We start from the raw sequence: 14,446 nt of genomic DNA on the forward strand, positions 1-14,446 counted from the left end.
GATGGCTTTCCACAAGGCTGAAACAAAACAAAGAAAAATGGCACTGAAAGAGTTCAAAGACAAAATAAAATCATGCATATATTTAATTATTTTTCTTGCAACTGTTAAAATGGACACATAGTATGCCATGTGATTTGAAATCTCAACAATATCACATTAAATATAAACTGAGGAGAATTTTGTGTTTCCAGGTCTTAACACACATCATTTCTACATTTCCATTTCTTAAACTCAGTCCTAAATTTTTATACAGCATTAATAAAAAGAGAGAAAAACAATGAGGGAGCTGGCCATTTGGCAGAAGGACTGACAGAACAAGAACCCCAATATGAGATAAGGTCAGCCTGAGACTGTGACAGATCGAGATGAAAACAAAACCACTCTAACATGTCCAGTCACATCCAATCGAATCCCAACCACAGTCCCCTCCTGGCGAGTATGACCGACTGCTTCCCTGCAAGGCATGACCTCATCCTGACTCAGTATTTCTGCCCTCCAGGGAATGTTTATTAACACACCCATTCTTAGAATTATCCCAATTCCTTGACATCTCCCCCAAATACTCAATGCAAACCCATTAGACTTTGTCACATTCACACACTTACGGAGACACCGCATTCTCCATGGTGCGTTCTCCCACGATGCAGGGAGTTAACACACCTGACTCCTCAACAGCAGGGCTGCTCCTGGTCGTGAGGGCACTGACAAGCAGAAGGGCACTATTTTTATATCATAAGGTGTGCTTAATTCTTGTTTTTCCTGCCCTAGTTTACATCAGTTGATGAAAAGCCAACACCCAGCGCTTTCCTGCCTAGGTACTATGATCTTTCACAAGCCCCACATTTTGCTGAGTCACAGACCACCACTTGTATTTCAGTGTCAAGACTGAGGCTTTCACATGAACTTTACCACCAATCTTGCCTTTGTGTGAGGAGAACTTGGTGGAGGGCAGCCTAGAGATGCCAATAAAAAATGAACTACAGTTAGCATTCATTTCTGGGAACTCTAAAGACCTCATTCAGAAGCAGATGAAGAATGTTCTTACCTACAAGTTCCACGTGAATGAACCTAACCCAGTAGGTGCTCCTTTCTGCTGCCAATCACACTGCACACTGAGGTCAATGTAATCCATCTCTATCCAACTTGATAATTTTGCCCACATCTCCTTCACAAACTTCTTCATCTGTTCAACAGCATCTAACCATCATTCCTACCTAAAATTAAAATTAAATGTAAAAAGTCTAGTCCAGTGTATAGATGAGTGATCAATTTTAAGTAGCATTATTCTATTTCTAAGGAAAGTTCCTCTAGCACCCAGTATGATCTCAAAATCATTTCTCAACATATAGAACCAGGGCTCTTTAGAAAACTGCCTGTCTTGATCTCTAGGGGAGGAAATACGTAACATGAGCCTAGGTCCACGTGTGCCATAAAGCAAGGGAGCACTAAAAAACTAATGGCTCCACACAAAAACTACTAAAGCTGATAAATGAATTTGGCAAGGTAGCAGGATACAAGATTAACATACAGAGATCAGCTGCATTTCTTTATACTATCAATGAAGTATCAGAAAAGGAAAGTAAAATTTAAAAATCTTTTTTAAAATCACATGAAAAACAAAGACAAAAAAAACTTGGGAATAAACCTGACCAAGGAGGTGAAAGACTTATATGTGGAGAACTACAACACACTGATTAAGGCAATCAAAGATGATTTAAAGAAATGAAAAGATATCCTATGCTCTTGGATTGGAAAAATTAATATTGTTAATATGGCCATACTATCCAAAGCAACCTATAGATTTAATGCTGCCCCTATCAAATTACCCAGGACATTTTCCACAGAACTAGAACAAATAATCCTAAATTTTATATGGACTCCCAAATGACCCAATGGCCAAAGCAACACAGAAGAAAAAGAACAAAGCTGAAGGAATAACCCTTCCAGACTTCAGACAATACTACAGAGCTACAGTAACCAAAACAGTGTGGTATTGACATAAAAACACACATGTGGATCAATGGAATAGAATACAGAGCCCAGAAATGAGCCCAGAGACCTACGGGGTCAATTAATCTTCAACAAAGGAGGCAAGAATATACAATGGAGAAAAGACAGTCTCTTCAGCAAGTGGTGTTAGGAAAACTGGACAGCAGCATGTAAATCAATGATGTTATTTAGGACACTTCCTCACACCATACACAAAAATAAATTCAAAATGGCTTAACGACTTAAATATAAGAGAGGACACCATAAAAATCCAGAAGAGAACATAGGTAAAACATTCTCTGACATAAATTGTAGCAATGTTTTCCTAGGTCAGTCTCCCAAAGCAACAGAAATAAAAGCAAAAATAAACAAATGGAACCTAATCAAATTTACAAGCTTTTGTACAACAAAAGAAGCTAACAAAAATAAAAAGACAGCCTACGGGATGGGAGAAAAGATTTGCAAATGATGCAAATGATAAGGGCTGAATTTCAAGAATATACAAACAGCTCAAACGGTTACCAGAGGGACAAGGGGGTAGGAAGGGTAAGTTGGGACTCTAAATACTAACTACTAATGCTAATACTACTAGTACAGATACTAAAATAGATAAACAACAAGGTCCTACTATACAGCCCAGGGAACTACATTCAGTATCTTGTAGTAACCTGTAAAGGAGAAGAATGTGAAAAGGAATACATGCATATGCATGGATGACTGAAACAATACGCTGCACACCAGAAACTGACACAGCATTGTAGACTGACTATACTTCAATTAAAACAAAAAAAAGATCAGTGGGTTCCCACATGATCAAGAGGAAAAATGGCTAGAACACATCAAATCCATAATAGCCAATAAATTCATCATAATGATAATAGACAAAACAAAGGTTCTTGGTCACCTTTACAAGTACCAGGGCACCAATTCATCATTCTGAAAATTGGTAACGCAAGCAAGCAAGCAAACAAAAAACAGCCACTATTCTGCCTTTCCTATGTGAACTATATTATAGTGACCAGAGTTCATAAGAAAGTTTTTTTTAAAAGGACACAACTCCAGCTAATAAATTTGGGAGGGATGACAAAGTTTGTGATGGATCTAGAAGGCAACATGAACCACATTAACAGAGAATAGATGGTGACGACCAGCGACGCTGCGTGCTGGCCCCTACGATACATTGCTGCTCAGGGGCAGCCTGAGCCCAACCACCCTGCAGCCCTCACTCTGGAGGAGAGGGAGGAAGACTGTGGGCCGATGTAGTTTTAGCACAAATGAATGGCATGATAAGGAAAAAAGGAGGGAGGAACTATTCTAGGTTAAAAAACACTTCTGGGACCGATCAGCCAAATGTGAGGTATATGATCTTGTTAGTATAAAAATTCAAAGGAACTACTATAGAAAGCCGTTTTTGAGAAAACTGGGAAATCTGAGCAAGCATTAGCTATGAGATGACAGTGAGGAATCACTGTTTACTCTGTCAGGCAATGTTAGGTAACTGTAAGGTCATTATGTTACAAATAAAAGCCTTATCTATATGGGACACATATCGACATATTAACAGGTAGAAAGATGATTTCTGGGAGTTTCTCTGAAGTGTACTAACTAGAAAAGAATTAAAGCAGGAAAAGGAAGGATTTAAGGTTGAAAAAACATAAGTAAGTTTTTAAAATTAGATGGCAAAGAGAATGATATTTTTTACAAAAGATGGAGCAGTGTACAACTCAGTGGCAACTCAGTGGTAGAGTGTGTGTTTAGCATGCACAAGGTCCTGGCTCCAATCCCAGTGTCTCCATTAAATAAAATAAACCTAACTACCTCCATCTCCCCTCAAAAGCAAAAATAGGCCGTGGAAGTGTCCAAAAGGGGGATGACCAAGAAGCACAGGACCCTGCGCCACGTCACTACGGACAAGCCCCCTTTTGTTCTGTGGTGCTGGCCCCCCATCTGCTGCTCCTCTGTCCTCTCTCCAGATGCAGAGGCCTCCCTGCTGGCTGCTATGCCCTCCTCTGCCAGGCCTCTGATTTTCTGAGATGCTCACACATCTGTTGAGTGAAAACCTAAGCCAGACTCCAGCCTGAGACCATTACTCACCTGATTATTCTGAATCACATACACAGCATAATCATCATTACTCAGGAAATCAGCCCGTTTTTCATTAAGTCTAGCTCTCGGTTACGACAGCACCGGTAGACTACAAAAGAGAAACACATTTCTAAAAATGGTGAACCAGATAAATCTACTTAAAGAAGTATGTGAAATCTCTAACATAAAAAAAGAAAGCGTGAAATATTATGCTGTGTTTTCACTGTAAAATTCTTCATTTTTACAAGATTAATGGCAACAGCACAGTAAGCAGAACTAAACTGAAAACCTTAAAGTACAGAAAATTTCTGAGGCATTTCCAAATGAATCCTGTGAAACAACTCACTCAAATCAGAAGTCAATGTGTCATATAAATAATGATTTTTTAAGAGGGAGGGTATAGCTCAGAGGTAGAGTGCGTGCTTAGCATCCTAGAGGTCCTGGGTTCAATCCCCAGTACCTCCATTTAAAAAAAAAGATTTTTTAATAACATCTCCTCTCATGGCTACCGAACATCATTCGATGTTGGAACAAGGATCTGTTTTAAAGCTAAAAGTAATTAAGGCACAGAACACCCACGTAGCAATTAGGAGCCTCCCCATGTGCCTGGCAAAACCAGAAGGGCCTCATGAGGCAGCGTGGAGGAAATCAGAGCTCAGGACAGATGGCATGAGGGAGGCACTGACCACAGCGTAGGCCGTGTCGTCCACATCCTCCACCACCTCCTCGTCTGAACACTCCTCAGACCCCGTCTGCGTCCTAGAGATCCATGACCTGCGTGTCAGCATTGTCTAACAGCGGCCCAACCATGGCCTCCATGCCCAGGAGCAGGCACACACGGCACCATGCGGTGAGGACCGCATGCCCAGCTGCGCACGGGCCTCTGACGGCCACATTTCCCAGGAGGCCTACGAACAAATAGATGGGCACCTTAAGCTGGAACACCCCCGGGGAAAATGCAGTACCTGGCAAACCAGCAGTGTTCCCAGGGGTGCCTGTGGGTGAATTGAGTGCAAACTCGATGTTCCTTCTAGGGAATCCCATTTCCATGAGCTGGATCACAACAGGCAGAGCAGGACCCGGCGACGGCTGGTTCTTCTTCACTCTGATGGGGTGGACGCACGGCATGGGGACAGGAGTCATGGAGCTGCAGGCTTCACACACGGGGCTCGCCAGATGTGTGGACTCCACAGCCAAACGCTGACACACAGCCAGCATGGTGGCCTAGGCAAATGGGAGTGGAGCTGAGGGCCGTCAGTTGGCGGGGAGCAGGGAGCCTAGGAAAACAGAAATTACAGACGACCACTGCCAACTGCAGCGAAGAAGTGTATTTCTATACCCAGGCCTACTGGGCATTTTTAGATGAATGGGTAAAAGCATGTTAACAAGGACAGAGACAACTTTCATAGTTTAATGCAGAGGAAAACTGTGATGGTTAAAAAGCTTCTTTGGCAGACAAAGAACCTACCTAGTAATTTAGCCAAATATCGAAGTCTGTTAAGGAAATTTCACAGCCCTGAAATCAGAGCTCTGAGTGGCAACAAGCTGAGGGAGTGAATGCAGAGTGAGGGGCTTGAGGAGGCAGGAGAAGGGGACCCCTCCCTTCCCCGTGACCAGGCTGTGCCCACAGTCTCCCGCTCTCTTCCATCTGTAAGACAGGTCGCAGACAGCACAGAGCCACCTCATGTGCCACCAAATCAACCCCCACCTACTGAGGAGTAACACAACCTCTCTGGGGGTTAAACATGGTATAAAAAAATAAGGGGACTAAAGAATGTTGGGAAGCAAATTGCAATGATTTGATGAATCCACGCATCACCAGGGCCTGCAGTTGGTGACTGCCTGCCTCTGGACGCCTCGCCCCCTCCCTTAACCACCTGAAACTCCCTGCTCATCCGCTCTACTTCTCATAGCGCTGAGGCTCGCTGTTTGTTTTAAACTGACCACGTGAGGAAGGAATTAGGGAGAAACAGAAGACATCATTGAGCCTTCCAGGGCTTAGGAAGGGTCAGAATCCTAGGGTTTTGCTGTGGAGTCTGAATAACTCCGAAGTACAGGCTCCATCCTAAAAGCTTGTAATTCAGAACCAGATCGAGCTAGGAGTTCCAGTTCTGGCAGTAAGAAGCAGTAGACTAAGCCTCTGCTGACGATAATTGTGAATTCTGGACAGAGTATTTTTAAAAAACATTTGAAGGCAGGCCCTGGAGAAAACAGGGACAGGTGTGACCCTGACCACAGGGAGGCCCGGGGCAAGCCGTGACAGGGGCGGTGCTCCTGGACCGCAGCCAGGGACCTGCCGGAGCAAGCAGGGTGTGGGAGGACCACAAAGTGCACACGCAAACTACCCACGACTCCCTGGCTGACCACAAAGCTGAGCCCAGCATAAAGGAACTGTGGGCAGGCCCAGGGCTAGGGAGACGGCACGCGGTCCCAGTCCAACCACGTTTGAGTGCGGTGGTCATGACGTAGAGGTTTCCACTGAAACCTAAGAAGACACTGTAAATCCCGTAGAATCAGAGACCAGGAACCAGGACTTAGGGCAAAACAAAAATCAGGTGTCACCAAAAAGTCTAGAATCAAGGCTCCAAGGACTGAGGAAAGCTGCCAGGCACTGAACTGTCTGCAAAAATAAAGCTCCGTGTTCTCCAGAGGACATAACAGAGCCCAGAGTCCACACAGCATAATATCCAAACCACCCAGCACACAGCAACATTGTTTAGACGTGTGTAGAAGTAGAACCAGTAACTGACTATGACCAGCAGAAAAAACTGATCAGTAGCAGACCAATGAGTGGCCCAAGTGTCAGAATTAGCAAATAAGAAATTTAATACAGCAATCAAACATATGTTTAACAATGTACAGGTATCAAGGGTGAAATGTGTTTTAAGTGACACAAAGGGTGAAGAGATGAGGACCATCAAGAGACCTGTAAAACTGTTAACACAGGAACCAAATGGAAACATGAGATCTGAAAGTATAAAAGATTCCTTGGATGGGTTAAAGCAGATCAGACCCAGTGAAGCCGCACACCTGACCTTTAAAACAGCTCCATACAGCGAACCAAGACACACAAACAGAAACTCACAAGCAATCCCCAGATGACAGCAGCAGCCTCAGAAAGGAACAGGAGGGCAGGACAGGAAAAAACACCCGGCAGGGGCTTGGGCGACTTTAACCCAGCCTCTCACCTCAGGTGTTCAGACCTGACGAGCAGCTGGCACTCGGTGGGGGTCACAGAAGGCCCTGCACCCTCCTCCCCAGCTGCCCCCATGCCCAGCATTTCCTGCCTTCTCCCTCTGCACCCACCGCTTCCTCGCTCTGGATCCTGGCTCCATGCAGGGTCTTGGTCTCTGTGGATCTCTACTAGGGTGTTTTCTGCCTGCCAAATTAAGCTCTCAAAGTTTAATTTTTGTCTTTGATGTTTTGTCCAGAATTTCTGATGTACTGCAAGCAAGAAGGTTTAAAACAAGAAATCTAGTCCTCCATGTGGTGGGCCATGGATGTCCCCATCATGCTTAGACCTGGTCAGATGTCCTCTCTTCAGCGGGAAGATGCCCACAGTCCACCCCCGAGTACGCAGTGCACCACGTGCTTGGAAACAGGGTGTAGACTGAGAGCCTGGCTTCAACAGAGCATGCTCAGGAAAGGCTTTGGCGTGAGTGAGACAAACCAGCAAGTGCCATCTTCCTAGGCTTCATGGGGCTCTTTCAACGACACTGTTTCCTGGGAAAAGATTCCTCCAAGAACACTTGAGCAATGAATGCATGCTGAATCCAGCTGACTTTTTCAAATAATTCACAGAAATTCAAAATAAAATTAAACTTTAACTCATTCATTCTTTAAACAGTATTGTAACGTTCTATGACAAACATGCTTAACACCTACCTAGTCACAAGAATTATTTTCACATATTTAAAATTCAGACTATATCCTTAAGGAAATCTACCTACATATCTACCAAAAAACAAAGTTGACAACCTAGTGTGCTGGATAAAGACTGCCAAGACTACTACTGACTGTACCTCAAGCTCCTGTTGGTCAAATATGGCCTCACCAGAGACGGCTGGGTGGCCGAGGCCAGTGACTGCTGTAAGAGGATCGTTGGGGGCTGCAGGCCTTCAGGAGACATGTCACTGAGGTCAGGGGATGCAGCTGCTCCATCATCTGAATTTAAAAACAAAATAAGAATGACACTGCATTTTCAACCACAAACATCTTTACTATTTCTTTTAAACTTTTTTTTAAATTGAAGTACAGTCAGTTACAATGTGTCAGTTTCTGGTGTACAGCACAATGTCCCAGTCATGTGTATACATACATACATATATTTGTTTTCATATTCTTTTTCATTAAAAGTTATTATAAGATATTGAATATAGCTCCCTGTGCTATACAGAAGAAATTTGTTTTTTTTTTAAAACAGCGCACTGAGCATGTTAAATCAGATATATGATTTCTACCTCATCAAGCGTTAGCCAATCAAAATCTTCAAGCATTTTCCACTCCCTGCTTTCTGGCCTCTGTCCTTCTTTAGTTCTTCTATCTGTCTCTTTAGAGCCAAACAAAGTGACCTCCTAGACTTCTGCCCTTGGTCCAGTTCGGGTCCCTTCTCTGCCTGGGTGAGCACTCACTGCTTTAGACCCCAGCTCTGAACACTCCCAAGTGTGCGCCATGGCCCTTGTTCACACCATAAACTGACACCAATTCCCAATGTGTCATGTGGTCAGGGTGATGTCTACTGTCTTCACCTGAGCAGCTCTGGGTGAGGTGTCTGGCACTTACTTCTCCTTTGCCCCGAGCCCACTGATACAATTTCTACTAATCCTCTAGTCCAGGGGTTGTAAATTTTTTTGAAGAGCCAGGGAGTAAACAGTTTAGGCTTAGTGACCACAGGGTCTGTCACAGCCACTCAAACTCTGCCACTGAAGTGTAAAAATGGCCAGAGATGACATGTAAACAAGAAGGCATGGCTGTGTTTCTATAAAGCTTGATGAAACAGGTGGCTGTGGTGGTCTGTCAAGCCCTGTGCTGGACAGCTCCACCTGGAGCCCTCGCTCTGCCCCGAGCATGGGATGGTAACCACGATTCAACACTGCTGTAGCTACTCACCAGGGTGACCACAGAACAGCCAGTCCAATTCCCTGGGCACGACTTACCTGACCTCTCCAGCTTTAGCCCTACAATCACTGATAAACCCTGAGCTCCTTGCCAAGCTCAGTACCCAAATACTCACTGATCATGCCTGTGCTCCTGCCATCTCCTCCCCCAGGACAGAGACTCCTCATCACCCTACAACCAGGGCCTGCCTCACCCCTCAAAGGCTGCCCTCCCCAGCTGTCAGCCGCCAGCATCCCCAGGACATGTGTGGAACTGTGCTCAGACATCTCACAGCACACGAGCATATACCTTGGACAGAGCTACCTGCCTTCATTTTCTTTCCCCACCCTGACTCCAAAGAATAAAAAACCATAAATGAGGACTGTCTGGTTGCCCACAGTATTTAGCACAATGTCTTTCAACAGTAGATAGTCCAAAATTTTTTCATAGCTTTGGGTTTTTTCCTATTCAAAATAATATGAGCTCATTCTAGAACACTAAAGCCATACAGAAAAGTACTAAGAAAATAAAGTCAGCTGAAATTCTCGTCACTCTCTGTGGCAAATCTACAAACAGATATACATATACAGCAATGTGCTTTTTTTTTTTTTATCATTTTCACATTTCCATGGTAAGGGGCACACACATGGACCACCACTGTGAACAGCACCACGGCATGCTACCGTTCCGGTACACCGCCTAATGATGGGCACTGAGGCATCTCCAGTTTTCAGCATAAAAACGAGACCAACCAAAAAAAGCCACAATGAGCATCTATAAACACATTTCCTCGTGCTTTTCCATGTGATCAGTTTGCACAAGATGACTAGCTAATCAATGGACGTACAGATATAGATACGTGTGCACATGCATTTTAAAGTCTAGCATGTCCTCAGATGCCCAGTGGACGGCTGTACCAACTTAACCCTCCCCAGCAGAGTGTCAGAGGAGCCCCACTTCGTGTGCACCGGGAGCCTTGTTAAAAATGCGGATCCTGATTTCTTAGGTCTGGGCTGCAGCCTGAAGGGCCCACACCTCTAACAAGCTCCCATGTGCCACCATCACTGCTGGTCCTGGGGCCACACTTTGACCACTGAGGCAGCAGAGCACTGTTTCCCTCTCTCCCCTCAGGCTTTGTCTTTCTCACTCGTGGTCTGTGTTTCATCAGTTACTGGCTTGGTGGCACATCTTCCTTGTTCACGTAGAAGCCATCTCTAGTTCCCCTTCTATGGGCCACCCGTACGTGTCCCTTGGCTGCCTTTCTTACAGGTCTGTAAGGGCTCGGAGAAAGTCACCTGCGTGAGTAGCTGCTGTGTCCTGAGACAGGATCCACCTGAGCTGGTCCTGGTGGGAAAGCAGCGCGTGGCCCGCCTTCAGGATGCACAGCATCAGCTCTGGCCCCTCAGCAGGCCCAGGTGTCCTTGTCCTGGGGGAGAAAAGGCCTCAGCAGGGAGGCCACAGGCTCTCCCCTCAGCAAGGGTCGGCCTTGGGGATGGCGCTGCCCCGAGGGACTGATCTGACTTTGCAAAGCCTGGCAGTGATGAAGGGCTTGCCCTTCCCCGGGCTGTGGGTGAGCATCCTCCTCTGCCCTGAGGTCTCCCCTGCCACGTGCTACCTCGAGTTAGGTGAGGATGCAATGGTTTAACACAGTTAGGGCCATGTTAGCTACTTCTAGTATGATCAGGTGTTTCCCAAGTCGCTGAAATTTCACCCAGACACCTATCTCATAAATAACATACTTTCACCTTTTCTTGCCAAGACTCAGACAACACAATTTTGTCAGATACTCAGGACATACAGTTCTCTAACGTAAAGATAATAGCACTCTGTAGGATTGCTAGAGCAGGCAGATAGCTAGATATGGGCAGAGAAAGGGGGACCCAGGCCATATGGCAGGAACTGAGCAGAAATGAGGGGCATGGGGCCAAATGCAGGAAACCCTACATCATGTAAGCACCAGGGGTCCCTGGGTAGAAAAGAAAGGCAGGAACTTCTGGGCTGAAAAGCAGTCTCACACTTTGGAGTGACAAGCAGCCTGAAGGCTGACAAAGAAAGGTGGGAAAAGGCAGGAATCCCCAGTGTCCCAATGTAACCTTTTACTCATTATACGCTCACTTCAACAAAATTAGCCTTGCAGATTAGAGGTACCCATCGTGCACTGATGCCGTGACACTTCTGATCCAGACTAAATAAGGACAAAAACCCCTCCTCCCCTCTGGAAGGTGAAGCTGGGATGAAAACCAGGATATACTTCCTAATGAATATTCTGCCTGTTTCTAGTGAATATTCACTTCCTAATGAATATTCTGCCCATTCATTTTTACACTCTATGTATCCAACTTGCCAAAGAAACTCAGCACAGCCGCTCACCTGAGCCCGCCCGCTCTTCCCCTGAGAGTGCCCTATCTATGCCTGAATAAATCCTCACTGTACTTTCTTTAACCTCCGTGTCTCATCGGAATTCTTTCTGGGATGGTTCAAGAACCTGAACACCAGTTACATCTACTGGCAACAGGATCTTATCTAATCAAACGACTGCAGTGATGTCCACGGGCCGACGGAGGAACAGACCAGGGAAGCTGCCACAAAGATGGAGCCAGACCACTAGGAGAGCCAGACTAGCCACAGCAGCAGCATTCCAAAGCAGGACATGTTGGAGGCCACAGAAGACAGCATGGGGACATGAGGACGGGAGGGCATGGAGGAGCCAGAGGTGCCTCTGGGGCACCGAGCTCGAACACCCAGCAGACGGTTATTCACTGTGACAGGAAACACGGCTAAGGGACAAGGTGAGTTGAACTGTGGGCATGCTGTGGTTTACATGCACCTGGCCCTCCAGCCAGAGATGAGAACTGGAGAGCCATCATAAACGCTGCAGCAGGAATTACAGGACTGGGGAGAAATGGGTGAGGAAACTCAAGAAGAGTGGGCAGAACGAGCCACAAGTGATGGACGCAACCACGAGGATTTCTAACGTGCAAACAACAGTCAGGGAGAAGAATTCTGAAAGGACACGTGAGGGGCAACGTCAGGGAAATGGAGAGCAGCGCCCCAAACCAAAGGCAGGGCCGGAGCAGGGCCGGCCTCGGCCTCAGACAGGCAGCCATGGTCCACAGACACAGAGTGAGGCAGGTCCAGGTGCACAGGCCCTGACGGGTCTGGCTGTGATGAGACCCAGAGCAACACTCAAGAAAGGCGACTAGGCTGGGGGGCCTCAGCTGGGGGGTCAATGTGCAGGGAGAGAACACAGACTTTTCTTCAAAAAGTGTGTTCAGAATAAACGCTGGCACAGGGAAGTGGGGAGGCCTGCGGATTCTCTGGGTGCCACCCCCACCACGGCATCATTCTTAGTGTCACACACACTCATCACCACACCTGCTGTCACTCAACCAGTGTTCAGTCCATCCGAACCCAAAGACTTCGGCAGTGACAGACCTGCTCTGACAAAACAAGATGTTGTTCAAATAATACTAGTTAAGATTGTAGCTCTTTCATCAAGAAGCGCGTGTACTGACCTGCAAAACCCTGCTTAGGTGATTTCTTTATTTTGTGCTTTTCCAATTTGCTGCCAGCGAGGTTCACCAACTGAGCCCAGACGAAGAGCATGGGCTCTGTGAAGCACAAGTCGGTGCCGCTGAACGCCGGGCGGGGAGCTGAAGACGGAGCGCAGGAGCCTTCAACGTGTGTCCAGTGAGCAGAGCACGTGGATGTTCTGGAAGCTGTCAGAGCCACAAATCTTAATTCGGAAACACCACATGTAGATGTAAGTCTTTTTACATATGAAAATAATGTTAAAAGATGACACTGGAGGCAAGACAAAGACTTACATGCACAGTAAATAGAAACTAAAATTTTTTTCTTTACCAACGTGTCAGCAATAATTACATCATGGTAGTGGTTACTAAATTTTTAGGTATTACCTACAACATGCACATATTCTTGTAATTATCAAAAACAGTATTTTATTGAAAGATATGGTCAGGTCTTAGTTGGGTTACATCAAAGTAATATAATCACTTTCTCTATGTATCCCTAATTCACAGGTTTAACATGACACCAGCTGCCACACAAACCATGTCACTCAATATGATTATTATGGATTTTGTACATGAAGAAAAGCTCATTTAAGGGAATCATTTTCAGGGATGTTTTGAAAGTTGAGCTGTTCGATAAGAAATAAATTTTATTAATTCACAGTTTAAAAATAATGAAAACTAACTTATATTTCCACAGTACCTTCTAAGTAGCTAATGCCCTTTCATGTCTTTTTGAGGCTAAAATAAGACAAATGAGCTACTAATCTATGTAATCCTGTGAGATAGGTCCCATTCACCACTGGAGCACGAGATGAAAAAGAAAGGCAGACATGCTTCCTGAATTTGGATGGCGTCCTACAAGGCAGACATAAACGGCCAGAATCAAGTTCTTCCCGCTTCACCTAGGAACTAAACACAGGTTCACTACTGGCTTCAGTTGGTTCAGGGGGTACACATGACAGGCGCACATGTCACGGAGCTGCATGGTGATCCTGCCCTTCGGGGTGATGGGAGTCACAGTGCCTTCTCCAAACTCCTTGCGCATGACTTGTCCTTCCAGGTGCAACCGACTGTCAATGCCTCTGCCCACGGCCAGGACCGCCATGAAGCCCCCCACCTCTGGGTCCTCAGAATCAGGAAACTAGCCCTCCCACAGGGCCTAGCACAGACAGACAGCAAGCTTGGGGAGCGGAGTCCAGGGTGCTGCCTGCTTCTTACACTTAAAATTAAGCTGAATTCATTTCTAGGTTAGTTTCTTCATCCTTTTTTTCCAGGAACAAAGTATTTAAGAATATACATTTGAATAAAATGCAGTGTTTAAGGGGAGAAGGTAGAGCTAAAGTGCGAGAGCACATGCTTGGCACGCACAAGGTCCTGGGTTCAATCCCCAGTACTTCCATCAAAAAACAAAATAAATAAACAAACCTAATTACATACCTCCTGAAAAAAAACCCCATAAAACCCCAAAAATAAACAGAGCCTTTAAAAAGGGAATTTCAAAGGGAAATCAACATCCTACAGGGAAACCCAAGCAGAGGTGAAAGGCACGCGGCCCCTACCCCCTCGGCCGGCTTCCTGGCACCCCCGCCTGCTGGGGGGCCTGCCAGAGCCAGGCGGTGCTGCTGGGCACCCACCTTCTACAAAGAAGTACTCGGCACAACCTTTGCTTTTAATTGACCTCCATAACATTATTTTCAAGGAGAAACTACTTCACAGCTATGTTACAATTTCACTGATTC

General features: G+C 45.7%; 1 pseudogene; it reads right to left on the reverse strand.

Annotated features, from left to right (window-relative positions):
* LOC116276546 (dual specificity tyrosine-phosphorylation-regulated kinase 1A-like) overlaps positions 1 to 14,446 on the reverse strand; it is a 118,122-nt pseudogene that overhangs the window by 67,433 nt on the left and 36,243 nt on the right.

This window comes from Vicugna pacos, chromosome 5 (genome assembly GCF_048564905.1).
Source record: "Vicugna pacos chromosome 5, VicPac4, whole genome shotgun sequence".
Classification (NCBI taxonomy): domain Eukaryota; kingdom Metazoa; phylum Chordata; class Mammalia; order Artiodactyla; family Camelidae; genus Vicugna; species Vicugna pacos.